General features: G+C 43.3%; 1 long non-coding RNA gene across 1 annotated transcript in view; it reads right to left on the bottom strand.

Annotated features, from left to right (window-relative positions):
- The window catches only part of LOC308610479, a 608,528-nt gene that overhangs the window by 199,946 nt on the left and 392,828 nt on the right, over nt 1–15,754 (bottom strand). The gene's annotated exons all lie outside the window — the stretch shown is intronic.

Genomic DNA, 15,754 nt, shown 5'->3' with positions numbered 1-15,754 from the left:
TTGGGACCTATGGAATGGGGGCCATGCATTATTGCTTTAAATGGTCTGCCTTTGCTCACCCAGTCTCACCAATCCTCTCAGTCCCAAGTGTCCAGCCTTATGCCACATCCAGCTGTCATTGTAGATAGGGTCATTCCATGTTTGTCAGAGACCCTGAAGGAAATGTAAAGAATTTCCCTGTTTTTTGGTTTTGTTTTTGAAATTCCTTTTTATAGTGGGTTTGGTCTGATTCTCGCTGCCATGTTTATGCCAGTCTAGACACATGTTATTCACTTAAGGAGACATATCAATACATAGGTGTTAAGATTCTTACTAGTCAGATATATTCCTCTGGGGGAAATATGGGGTTTTGAGTACCTTTCACTGAGGAAGGTGTAGGTCTTTTCTATTCCATAGTTGGTGTTTGGAACGGTACCTCTGCTTATATCAAACTCTGGTTTTGTGCATCACCCCACCTCTCCTTACCATTTAAGCAGGCATAAGAGTGTTTTCTAAATGTGAGACTCTGTTCTCTTTCCTAACTCAGTTCATGTGTATCCATGTATACAGGATCTTCATATGTGACATCTTATGATAAGTTTCTTTTTGTATGTGACTTATTTCACTTAGAATCATTGTGCCTGAATCCACTCATTTTGCTGCTACTTGTCTTATGACATTGATTTCATGGCTGAGGGATATTCCATCGTACGTTAGTACCGCAATTTTTTGAACCATTTTTATATTTCCTGGGATATTTAACGTGTACCCAAGTTGAGGTTCTTGTAAGCTGTGCAGCTCTGACTTTGGGGATGGCTTTGTCTTATTGATTATCACTATTCCCAAGGTATATTCCATAGACTGGAAGTGCTTTTGGCTCTGTAGCTGTGTTTTTTACTTGTTTTAGGGAACACAATGCACTCCTCCAGTGAGGCAGTTGGCAATTTACATCCCGCCCATCAGCATAACAAGGCTCCCTGTTCTCCAGGGCATGTCTTGCGTTTCTGGTTTTACACATTTGTGGATATCCGTTTTGAATGGTGGGAAGTGATACTTCTTTGTAGTGCAGATTTACTTTGCCTACTTGCTTGCTTGGCCAAAAAGGGCATATGCATCTTCTCCTGAATATATTCACGTGACAACCCATACACTCTTTATGGCCATTTCCATAATTTTCGAAGTTGGTGTCCTTTTCCTGTGTATAAAGGTGATTCCAATGTACCTCTTGAAATCTGTTTCATGCCATTCTGCCTCATTTTCAATTCTGCCTCATGGCTTTCCCTCAGTAGATTTTTGGAAGAGAGTAGTCCTTTTTAACTCTGCAGGTTAGTTAATTGCTGTGGCCCTGAGCTCCATTTTTCAACTCGCGTGTTTGTGAGCCGACCGCAATTCCACAGTTTTGCTGCTGGACCTATACTTGTTCTGGGGGGGCAGGATGAGACTTTTGTTAATTCCTCTTCATGACGGAAAATTAGAGTGACATGTGGCTGTCCAAATGCCTACAGCTACTATCTCATTGGTTCTCTCTCTTCCCTTATATCCTTTGCACAATTTGCCCACTGTGCGAATCAGGTTATAGGGGCTGTCTCTCCAAGTTGGGAGATTTATAGTAAAGCAGTTGGAATGTCAAACTGGAGCACAAGGAGAGAAAAAAGTAGTAGAGTTTTAGAAACCTTTCACCATCAGAGTGTTTCCATTCTCGACGTTCCCATACATGTTATAACTGTAGTGATATTCCTTTCTACCTGGAGAGTTGGGAACCATGGAATGGGTTGCAGGCATTATTTCTTTAAACGGTCTGCATTTTTTCACCCAATCTCACCAGTCCTCTCAGTCCCAAGTGACCAGCCTTATGCCACATCCAGCTATCATTGTAGATAGGGTCATTCCAGGTTTCATCAGTACCCCTAAAGGAATTGTGTAATAATTTTATTGTTTTTATGTTTTGTTTTGAAATTCATTTTTATAGTGGGTTTGAGCTGATTCTCACTGCCATGTTTATGTCGTTCTAGACACACTTGTTTCCCTTATGGAGACATTTCAATACATAGGTTTTAAAATTCTTACTAGTCAGATATATTTCTCTCCGGGCAATAGCGATGTTGAGTTCCGTACACTGAGGAAGGAGTAGGGCTTCTCTCTTCTGTTTTAGGATTATTGAACAGTTCCTGTGCTAATATCAAACTTTTGTTTTGTGCATCTCCCCACCTCTCTTTCCCCTTAAGCAAGCATAAGTGAGTTTTCTAAATCTGAGAATCTGTTATCTTCCCTAATTCAGTTCATATGTAGCCATGTTTACATTCCCTTCATAAGTGATATCTTTTGTCAGAATGCACCATGGCCCTTTTCATAATAATGCTCCATGACCCTTGTCATCACAGTGCTCCATCCCTTGGTTATGACAATGCTCCATGTCCCTTGTCATCACAATTCTCCAGGTCCTTGTCATCACAATGCTACATGACAATTCCCATCACAATGTTACATGCTCTTGTCATCACAGTTCTCCATGCACTTGTCATTGCAATGTTCCATGCATTTGTCATCACAATGCTCCATGCACTTTTCATCACAATGCTTCATGCCCTTGTCATCACAATGCTCTATGACCCCTCTCATCACAATGCTCCCTGACACCTGTCATCACAATGCTTCATGCCACTTGTCCTTACAGTGCTCCATGATGCTCGACATCACAATTCCCCAAGGTCTTCTCATCACAATGCTCCACGGTTTTGCCGTCACCATGCTCCATGCCTTGTCATCTCAAAGGTCAATGTCCCTTGTCCACACAATTCTCCACGTCCTTGTCATTACAATGCTCCATGGCACTTCACATCACAATGTTATATGCTCTTGTCATCACAATACTCCTTGCAATTGTCATCGCGATGCTCCATGACCCATGTCATAGGAAGCTCCATGCGCTTTTCATCACAATGTTTCACAACCTGGACATTAAAATTATCAATGGCCCTTGATATCACAATGCACCATGCCCTTGTCATCACAATTCTCCTTTACTTTGTCACAACAATCCTCCAGGACACTTGGCATCAAATGCTCAAAGATATTGTCATCAAACTGGAACATGACATATTTCATCACAATGCTCCCTGACACCTTTCTTCACAATAATCCATGACTTTGTCATCACAGTGCTCCATGCCCTTGTCATCACAATGTGCCATGCCCAATCTTATCACAATAATCCATGAAAATTGTCAGAACAATGCTCCATGCCACTTTTCATCACAATGCTCCATGAACGCTGTCATCACAATGCACCATGCCCAACATCATAATGCTTCATGCTATTGTCATCACAATGAAATCAAAATGCTCCATGACCTCTGTCATCACAATGCTCCAAACCCTTGTGATCACAATGTTCCATAACACTTGTCATCACAATGCCCCATGATGCTGCTCATCACAATTATCCATGGTGTTCTCATCACAATGCACGATGATTTTTGTCATCACAATGCTCAATACACTTGTCAGCACAATGCTCCCTGACTATTGCCATCAGTATGCACCTTGAACTCTTTCATGACAAGGCTCCATGCCTTTTTCATCACAATGATCCATGCCCTTTTCATCACAATGCTCCAAGACCCCTGTGATCACAATGCTCCTTGCACTTGTCATCACAAAGCTCCATGACGCATGTCATCAGAATGCTCCATGGCCTTCTCATCATAATGTTCCATGCCCTTGTCATCACAATACTCCAAGACACCAGTAATCACAATTTTCCCTGCGCCTTTTCATCAGAATGGTCCATGAGACTAGTCATTACAAGGTTCCATGGTCTTCACATCACAGTGCTCCATGCCCTTGTCATCACAGTGCTCCATTTCCTTGTCATCACAATGCTCCATGACTCCTGTCATCAAAATACTCCATGAACATTTTCAGCCCAATGCTCCATGACACTTCTCATCACAATGATGCCTGCCCATGTCATCCCAATGCTCCATGACACCTGTATTCACAAAGCTCCGTGACGCTTGTCCCCACATTGCTCCATGATACCTGTCATCAAAATACTCCATGCCTTTCTCAGCAAAATGCCACATGACCTTATGATTACAATGCTCTATGCGCTTGTCATCACCATACTCCATTACCATTGCCACCACAATCCTCCATGAAACTTGGGATCACATTGCTTCATGCCCCTCTCATCAAAATTCTCCATGATCCTTGAAATCAAAATGAGCCAAGACCTCTGTCATCACAATGCTCCAATCCCTTGTGATCACAATGTTCCATAACACTTGTCATCACAACGCTCCATGATGCCTGTCATCACAATACTCCATGCCCTTTACATCACAGTGCTCCATGAACATTGTCATCACAATTCTCAATACACTTTTCATCGCAGTGCTCCCTGACACTTGTCGTCAGAATGCTTCTTGAACCCTGTCACGAAAAGGCTCCATGCCTTTTTCATCACAATTCCCCATGCCATTTTCATCACAATGCTCCATGCCATTGTCAACAACATACTCAATAAGCTTGTCATCAGAATGCTCTATGACCCTTGTCATCACCATTCCCCATGCACTTGTCAACACAATGCTCCTTGACCCTTGTCATCACAATGCTCCAAGCCATTGTCATCACAATGCTCCATTCCCTTTGTCATCAGAATCATCCATGACACTTGGCATCACAATGCTCCATGCCATTGTCATCACAATGGGCCATTACATATGTCATCACAATGGTCCCTGACACCTGTGTTCACAATAATGCATGAACTGGTAATCACAATGCTCCATGCCCTAGTCATCACAATGCGCCATTCCAACTGTCATTGCAAAAATCCATGAAACTTATTAGACTAATGTTCCATGCCCTTGTCATCACAATGCTCCATGCCCATGTTATCAAAATGCTCCATGACCCCTGTCTTCACAATGCTCCGTGACTCCATTCATCACAGTGCTTCATGAACTTTGTCAACAAATTTGTCCATGCCCTCATCATCAACAGTCTTTGTGACCTTTTTAACCATAATGCTCCTTGAACTTTTCATCACAATGCTCTTTGACACTTGTCATCAAAATGCTCTATGCCTTTCTCAGCACAATGCTCCATGACCCTTGTCATCACAATGCTCCATGCGCTTGTCAGCACAGTGATCCATAACACAGCCATCACAATGTGCCATGCGCTTGTCATCACAGTGCTCCACAATCTTGTCATCAAAATGCTCCATAAACCTTGTCATCACAATGCTCCATGCACTTCTCATCAAAATGCTCTCTCGCCACTGATATCCCAATGTTACATCACTATTCCTCACAATACTCCCTCACCTCTGTCATCACAATGTTCTATGACACCTGTCATCACAGTGCTACATGCACTTATCATCACAATGTTCGATGACCCCAGACATCACAGTGTTCCATAACCCCTGTCATCAAAATGCTCCATGACCCTTTTCATCAAATTGCTCCATGACACCTGTCATTACAATTTTCCATAACCCCTGTCATCAAGAGGTTCCATGATCCTTTTCATCAAATTTCTCCATGACCCTGTCATCACAATTCTCCCTGCCCTTCTCATCACAATGCACAATGCCCTTGACTTCAAAATGCTCCATGAAATTTGTCATCAAAAAGATCCATGACCCTTGGCATCACAGTTCTCCATGTCATTGTCATCACAAGGCTCCATGAACGCTCTCATCACATTGCTCCATTATCTTGTCATCACAAAGCTCCATGACACATGTCATCAGAATGCTCCATGGCCTTCTTATCACAATGTTCCATGCCCTTGCCATCACAATGTTCCATTATTCCTGTCATAACAATGCTCCATGACCCCTGCCATCACGATGTTCCATGGACTTGTCAACACATGGCTCCATGACCCTTCATATCACAATGCTCCAAGACTCCTGTAATCACAGTGCTCCATGCCCATTTTCACCTCAAAGATCCATGAACCCTGTCATCATAATGCACCATGCCCATCATCATAATTCTTCATGCTATTGTCATCACAATGAAATCAAAATGCTCCATGACCTTTGTCATAACAATACTCCAAACACTTGTGATCACAATATTCCATGACACTTGTCATCACAATGCCCCATGATGCTAGTGATTACAGTTTTCCATGGTCTTCTCATCACAATGCTCCATGACCTTTGTCATCACAATGCTCAATACACTTGTCATCAAAATGTTCCCTGACACTTGTTGTCTGTATGCTCCTTGAACCATGTCATGACAAGGCTCCATGCCATTTTCATCACAATGATCCATGCCCATTTCATCACAATGCTCCAAGAACCCTGTACTCACAATGCCCCTTGCCCTTCTCGTCACAGAGCTCAATGACGCATGTCATCAGAATGCTCCTTGGTCTTCTCCTCACAATGCTCCATGCCCTTGTCATCACAATGTTCCAAGACCCCGGTAATCACAGTGGTCCATGCCCCTTTTCATCAGTATGCTCCATGAGATTTATCATCACAAGGCTCCATGGTTTTCTTATCACAATGATCCAGGAACTTGTCATCACAGTGCTTCACGACATTGTCATGAAAATTCTCAATGGCCCTCGTCATTATAATTCTCCAAGTCCTAGTCATCACAATGCCCCATTATATTTGTCATCACAATCCTCCATTACATTTGACATCAAAATACTCCCTGCCATTGTCATCGCAATGGACCATGACATATGTCCTCAAAATGCTCCCTGATAACTTTCTTCAAAATACTCCATGAACTTCTCATCACAGTGCTCCATGCCCTTGTCATCCCAATGCTCCATGCCCTTGTCATCACAAAGCTCCATGACCCCTGTCATCACAGTGCTCCGTGACTCAAGGCATCACAATGCTTCATAACATTTGTCATCACAGTGGTCCATGCACGCATCATCACAAGGCTCTGTGACCTTTGTAACCACAATGCTCCATGAAATTTCCATCACAATGCTCCGTGTCCCTTGTCATCACAATGCTCCATGACTTTGTCAGAAAAATTCTCCATGACCCTTGACATCACAATGTGCCACGCGCTTTTCATCACAACAGTCCACAAATTTTTCATGGCAATGCTCCATAAACTTGTAATCACAATGCTCCATGCCCTTCTCATCACAATACTCCATTACCCCTGTCATAACAATGCTCCATGACCCTTGCCATCACAATGTTCCACGGCCTTGTCATCACCAGGCTTCATGACACTTGTCATCACAATGCTCCAAGAATCCTGTAATCACACTGCTCCATGCCCTTGTCATCACAAAGCTCCATGACACATGTCATCAGAATGTTCCATGTCCTTCTCATCAAAATGCTCCATGCCCTTGTCATCACAATGCTCCAAGACCCCTGTAATCACAATGCTCCATGCTCGTTTTCTTCTCCATGCTCCATGAACCATGTCATCACAATGCATCATGCCCATCATCATAATGCTTCCGGCTATTGTCAGCACAATTAAATCAAAATTATCCATGAACTCTCTCATCACAATGCTCCATGACCCCTGTCATCACAATACTCCATGAACATTTTCAGCCCAATGCTCCATGAACCTTGTCATCACAATGAATCATGCCCTTGTCATCCCAATGCTCCATGAACCCAGTATTCACAATGCTCCATGACGCTTGTCATCACAGTGCTCCATGACACCTGTCATCACAATGCTCCATGCCTTTGTCAGCAAATTGCTACATGACCTTGATATTACAATGCTCTATGCGCTTGTCATCACAATACTCCATTACCATTGTCATCACAATCCTCCATGATCCTTGGAATCACATTGCTTCATGCCCTTGTCATCACAATGCTCCATGCCCCTTGAAATCAAAGTGATCCATGACCTCTGTCATCACAGTGCTCCAAACACTTGTGATCACAAAGTTCCATAACGCTTGTCATCACAATGCTCCATGATGCCTGTCATCACAATACTCCATGCCCTTTTCATCACAATGCTCCATGACATTTGTCATCACAGTTCTCAATACAATTGTCATCACAATGCTCCCTGACACTTGTCGTCAGAATGCTCCTTGAACCCTGTCACGAAAAGGCTCCATTCCTTTTTCATCACAATGTCCCATGCCCTTTTCATCATAATGCTACATTTCTTTGCTATCAAAATACTCCACAAGCTTGTCATCAGAAAGCTCCATGACCCTTTTCATCACAATTCTCCATGCACTTGTCAGCACAATGCTCCCTGACCCTTGTCATCACAGTGTGCCAAGCCATTGTCATCACTATGCTCCATTACCTTTGTCATCAGAATCCTCCATGACACTTGGCATCACAATGTTCCATGCCATTGTCATCACAATGGGCCATTACATATGTCATCACAATGCTCCCTGACACCTCTCTTCACAATACTGCATGACCTGCTTTTCACAATGCTCCATGCCCTTGTCATCACAATGCGCCATTCCAACTGTCATCGCAATAATCCATGAAACTTATTAGACCATTGCTCCATGCCCTTTTCATCACAATGTGCCATTCCAACTGTCATCGCAATAATCCATGAAACTAATTAAACCAATGTTCCATGCCCTTGTCAACACAATGCTCCATGCCCTTGCTATCACAGTGCTCCATGACCCCTGTCATCACAATGCTCTGGGACTCCAGTCATCACAGTGCTTCATGAACTTTGTCATCACCATGGTCCATGCCCTCGTCATCAAGAGTCTCTGTGACCTTATTGACAACAATGCTCCATGAACTTTTAATCACAATGCTCTTTTACCCTTGTCATCACAATGCTCTATGCCTTTCTCAGCAAAATGCTCCATGACCCTTGTCATCACAGTGCTCCATGCGCTTGTCAACACAGTGCTCCATGACACATGTCATCGCAATGCACCATGCACTTGCATCACAGTGCTCCACAATCTTGTCTTCACAATGCTCCATAAACCTTCTCATCACAATGCTCCATGCACTTCTCATAAAAATGCTCTCTCACTACTGATAACACAATGTTACATCACTATTCGTCACAATACTCCCTCACCCCTGTCATCAGAATGTTCTATGACTCCTGTCATCACAATGGTACATGCACTTATCATCACAATGTTCGATGACACCTGACATTACAATGTTCCATAACCCGTCATCAAATTTTCCATGACCCGTTTCATCAAAATGCTCCATGACCCCTGACATCACAATGTTCTATAACACCTGTCATTAAAATGTTACATTACCCTTTTCATAAAATTGCTCCATAGACCTGTAATCAAAATGATCCCTGCCCTTCTCATCACAATGCACAACACCCTTGTCATCAAAATGCTCCATTACTTTTGTCATCACAAAGCTCCATGACCCTTGGCATCACAATGCTCCATGTCATTGTCATCACGATGCTCCATGAAAGCTCTCATCACATTACTCCATGCCCTTGTTATCACATAGCTCCATGACACATGTCATCAGAATGCTCCATGGCCTTCTCTTCACAAGGCTCCATGACCCTTCTCATCACAATGCTTCAAGACCCCTGTAATCACAATGCTCCATGCCCCTTTTCATCTCAATGATCCATGAACCCTGTCATCAAAATGCTCCCTGCCGTTCTCATCACAATGCATCACGCCCTTGTCATAAAAATGTTCCACGACCTTTGTGATCACAAAGCTCCATGATACTTGGCATGACAATGCTCCATGTCATTGCCATCACAATTCTCCATGATCCCTGTCATCACATTTCTCCATCCCTTTGTCATCACAAAGCTCCATGACACTTGTCATCACAATGCGCGATGCCCTTCTCATCAAAATGCTCCATGCCCTTGCCATCACAATGCTCCAATACCCCTGTCATGACAATGCTCCATGACCCCTGCCATCACGATGTTCCATGGCCTTGTCATCACAAGACTCCATGACCCTAGCCATTACAATGAACCAAGACCCTGGTAATCACAATGCTCCAAGTCCTTGGCATCACAAAGCTCCATGACGCATGTCATCAGAAGGTTCCATGGACTTTTCATCACAATGCTCCATGCCCTTGTCATCACAATGGTCCAAGACACCTGTAATTACAAGGCTCCATGTCCCTTTTCATCTCAATGCTCCATGAACCCTGTCATCACATTGCACCATGCCCATCATCTTAATGCTTCATGCTATTGTCATCACAATGAAATCAATATGCTCCAGAACCTCTGTCATCATAATGCTCCAAACCATTGTGATCACAATGTTCCATAACACTTATCATCACATCACCCCCTGAAGCTCATCACCACAAAAATCCATGGTCTTCTCATCACAATGCTCCATGAAATTTGTCATCACAATGCTCAATACAGTTGTCATCACAATGCTCCCTGACACTAGTTATCTGTATGCTCCTTGAACCCTGTCATGAAAAGGCTCCATGCATTTTCATCACTATGATACATGCCCTTTTCATCACAATGCTCAAAGACCCCTTAAATCAAAATGCTCCATGCCCTTGTCATCACAAAACTCCATGACGCATGTCAGCAGAGTGCTCCATGGCATTTTCCTCACAATGCTCCAAGCCCTTGTTATCACAATGCTCCAACAGCCCTGTAATCACAATGCTCCATGACCCTTTTCATCAGAATTCTCCATGAGACTTGTCATCATAAATCTCCATGTTCTTCTCATCACAATGCCCCATGACGCCCATCATCACAATTATCCATGGTCTTCTCATCACAATGCTCCATGACACATGTCATCACAATGTGCCATGCGCTTGTCTTCACAGCGCTCCACAAACTTGTCATCACAATGCTCCATAAACCTTGCCATCACAAAGCTCCATGCACTTCTCATCAAAATGCTCTCTCAACACTGATATCACAATATTACATCACTATTCATCACAATAATCCCTCACCCCTTTCATCACAATGTTCCATGACTCCTGTCATCACAATGCTACATGCAATTATTATCACAATGTTTGATGACCCCTGACATCAAAATGTTCCATAACCACTGTCATCAAAATGCGCCATGATCATTTTCATCAAATTGATACATGACCCCTGACATCACAATGTTCCCTAACCCCTGTCATCAAAATGTTCCATGACACTTTGCATCAAATTGCTCCATGACCCTTTCATCACAATGCTCCCTGCCCTTCTCATCAGAATGCACAACGCCCTTGATATCAAAATGCTCCATGACCTTTTCAACACAAAGATCCATGACGCTTGGCATCACAATGCTCCATGTCTTTGTCATCACAATGCTCCATGAAAGCTCTCATCACATTGCTCCATGCCCGTGTCATCACAAAGCTCCATGACACATGTCATCAGAATGCTCCATCCCTTCTCCTCACAATGCTCCAACACCCCTGACATCACGATGTTCCATGGATTTGTCATCACAAGGCTCCATGACCCTTCTCATCACAATGCTCCATGCCCTTGTCAGAACAATGCACCAAGGCCCCTGTAATCACAGTGCTCCATGCCCTTTTTCATCACAAGGATCCATGAACACTCTCATCAAATTTCACCATGCCCATCATCATAATGCTTCAAGCTATTGTCATCACAGTGAAATCAAAATGCTCCATGACCTCTGTCATAACAATGCTCCAAACCCATGTGATCCCAATATTCTATAAAACTTGTCCTCACAATGCCCATGACGCTCGTCATCACAATTATCCATGGGCTTCTCATCACAATGCTCCATGACCTTTGTCATCACAATGCTCAATACACTTGTCACCAAAATGCTCCCTGACACTTTTTGTCTGTATGCTCCTTGAACCCTGTCATGACAAGGCTCCATACCGTTTTCATCACAATGATCCATTCCCTTTTTATCACAATGCTCCAAGACCCCTGTAATCACACTGCTCCATGCCCTTGTCATCACAAAGCTCCATGACACATGTCATCAGAATGCTCCATGGCCTTCTCATAACAATGATCCATGCCCTTGCCATCACAATGCTCCATTACCCCTGTCATTACTATGCTCTTTGACCCCTGCCATCACGATGTTCCATGGCCTTGTCATAACAAGGCTCCATGACCCTTCTCATCACAATGCTCCAAGACCCCTGTAATCATATTGCTCCATGCCCCTTTTCATCAGTATGCTCCATGAGACTTGTCATTACAAGGCTCCATGATTTTCTCATCACAGTGCTCCAGGACCTTGTCATCACAATGCTTCATGCCCTTTTCATGAAAATTCTCAATGGCCATTCTCATCATAATGCTGCCAGCCCTAGTCATCACAATGCTCCATTATATTTGTCATCACAGTCCTCCATTACATTTGGCATCACAATGCTCCCTGCCAATGTCATCGCAATGGACAATGACATATGTCATCACAGTGCTCCCTGAAAGCTGTCTTCACAATACTCCATGACCTTCTCATCACAATGCTCCATGCCCTTGTCATCACAATGCACCATGCCCACTGTCATCACAATAATCTATGAAACTGGTCAGACCAATGTTTCATGCCCCTGTCATCACAATGCTCCATGCCCTAGTCATCACAATGCTCCATGACCACTGTCATCACAATGCTCCGTGACTCCATTCATCACAGTGCTGCATAACGTTTGCCACCACAATGGTCCATGCCCGTGTCATCACAAGGCTCTGTGACATTTGTAACCACAATGTTCCATGAACTTTTCATCACAATGCACCATGACCATTGTCATCACAATGCTCCATGACTTTGGCAGAAAAATATTCCATGTCCCTTGTCATCACAATGTGCCATGTGCTTTTCCTCACAACGGTCCAGAAACTTTTCATTGCAATGCTACATAAACCTTGTAATCACAATGCTCCATGCATTTCTCATCAAAATGCTCTCTCACAAGAGTTATGACAGTGCTACATCACTAGTCGTCACAATACTCCCTCACCCCTGTAATCACAATATTCCATGACCCCTGTCATCACAATGCTACATCCCCTTATAATCACAATGTTCCATGATCTCTGACATCGCAATGTTCCATAACCCCTGTCATCAAAATGCTTCATGATCCTTTTCATCCCAAAGCTCCATGACCCCTGACATCACAATGTTCTATAACCCCTGTCTTCAAAATGTTCCATTACACTTTTCATCAAATTCCTGCATAACCTTGTCACAAAAATATTCCCTGCACTTCTCATCACAGTGCACCACACCCTTGTCATCAAAATGCTCCATGACATTTGTCATCACAAAGCTCCATGACCCTTGGCATCACAATGCTCCATATCATTGTCATCACAAAGCTCCATGACACTTGTCATCACAATGCTCGATGCCCTTCTCATCACAATGCTCCATGTCCTTGTCATTACAAACCTCATTGACTCTTGTATCAGAGTGTTCTGTGCCCTTGTCATCACAATGCTCCATGCCCACTCTCATCACAATAATCCATGAAATATTTCAGACCAATGCTCCATGTCCTTCTCATCACAATGCTCCATTACCACTGTCATAACAATGCTCCATGACTCCTGCCATCACAATGTTCCACGGCCTTGTCATTCACAAGGGTCCATGACACTTGTCATCTCAAAGTTCAACACTCCTGTAATCACAATGCTCCATGCCACTTTTCATCAGAATGCTCCATGAGATTTGTCATTACAAGTCTCCATGGTCTTCTATTCACAATGCTACATTTCCTTCTCATCACAATGTTCCATGACCCCTGTAATCACAATACTCCATGAATATGTTCAGCCCAATGCTCCATGACCTTCTCATCACAAAGCTCCATGACCAATGTCATCACAAAGCTCCATGACCAATGTCATCACAACACTCCATGAACATTTTCAGCCCGATGCTCCATGACGCTTATCATCACAAGGATCCATGCCCTTGTCATCCCAATGCTCCATGACCCTTGTATTCACAATGCTCAGTGACGCATGCCACCAAAGTGCTCCATGACACCTGTCATCACAATGCTCCATGGCTTTGTCAGCAAAATGCTACATGACCTTGTCATTACAATGCTCTATGCGCTTGTCATCACAAAACTGCATTGCCATTGTCATCACAATCCTACATGAACCTTGGGATCACATTGCTTCATGCCCTTCTCATTACAATGCTCCATGCTCCTTGAAATCAAAATGATCCATGACTCTGTCATCACAATGCTCCAAAACATTGTGATCACAATGTTGCATAACACTTGTCATCACAATGCTCCCTGACTCTTGTCATCAGAATGCTGCTTGAAACCTGTCACTAAAAGGCTCCATGCCTTTTTCATCACAATGCCCCATGCCATTTTCATCACAATGCTCCATGCCATTGTCATCAAAATACTCCACAAATTTGTCATCAAAATGCTCCATGACCCGTGTCATCACAATTCTCCATGCACTTCCCAGCACAATGCTCCTTGACACTTGTCATCACAATGCTCCAAGCCATTGTCATCAAAAAGCTTCATTACATTTGTCATCAGAATCCTCCATGACACTTGACATCACAATGCTTCATGCCATTGTCATCACAAAGGGCCATTACATATGTCATCACAATGCTCCCTGACACCTGTCTTCCCAGTACAGCATGACGTGGTCTTCACAATGCTCCATGCCCTTGTCATCACAATGCGCCATTCCAACTGACATTGCAATAATCCATGAAACTTATTAGACCAATGTTCCATGCCTTTGTCATCACAATGCTCCATGGCCTTGTTATCAAAATGCTCCGTGACTCCAGTCATCACAATGCTTCATGACCTTTGTCATCAAAATGGTCCATTCCCTCATAATCAGCAGTCTCTGTGACCTTTTTAACCACAATGCTCCATGAAATTTTCATCACAATGCTCATTGACCCTTGGCATCACAATACTCTCTGCCTTTCTCAGCTCAATGCTCCATGACTGTTGTCATCACAATGCTCCATGCACTTGTCAGCACAATGCTCCATGACACGTCATGACAATGCACCATGCACTTGTCATCACAGTGCTCCACAGTCTTGTCATCACAATGCTCCATGCACTTCTCATCAATATGCTCTCTCACCACTGATATCACAATGTTACATCACTATTCATCACAATACTCCCCCACCCCTGTCATCACAATGCTCCATGACCCCTGTCATCACAATACTCCATGAATATATTCAGCACAAACTGCATGACCATTGTCATAAAAATCACACATGCCCTAGTCATCCCAATGCTCCATGACCTCTGTATTCACAATTCTCTCTGACACTTGTCATCACAGTGCTCCATGACACCTCTCATCACAATGCTCCATGCCTTTGTCATCAAAATGCTACATGGCTTTGTCATTACAATGCTCTATGCGCTTGTCATCACAATACTCCATTACCATTGTCCTCACAATCCTCCATGAACCTTGGGATCACATTGCTTCATGCCCTTGTCATCACAATGCTCCAAGCACCTTGAAATCAAAATGATCCATGACCTCTGTCATTACAATGCTCCAAACACTTGTGATCACAATGTTCCATAACACTTGTCATCACAACGCTCCATGATGCCTGTCATCACAATACTCCATGCCCTTTTCATCACAATGTTCAATGACCTTTGTCATCACAATTCTCAATACACTTCTCATCACAATGCTCCCTGACTCTTGTCGTCAAAATGATCCTTGAACCCTGTCAAGAAAAGGCTCCATGCTGTTTTCATCACAATGCCCCATGCCATTTTCCTCACAATAATCCATGCCATTGT

This window comes from Mesoplodon bidens (genome assembly GCF_964165515.1).
Source record: "Mesoplodon bidens genome assembly, contig: HAP1_SCAFFOLD_109, whole genome shotgun sequence".
NCBI lineage: Eukaryota > Metazoa > Chordata > Mammalia > Artiodactyla > Ziphiidae > Mesoplodon > Mesoplodon bidens.
Note: the sequence above shows the minus strand (reverse complement) of the source record. Positions and strands in the feature narration are given on the sequence as shown.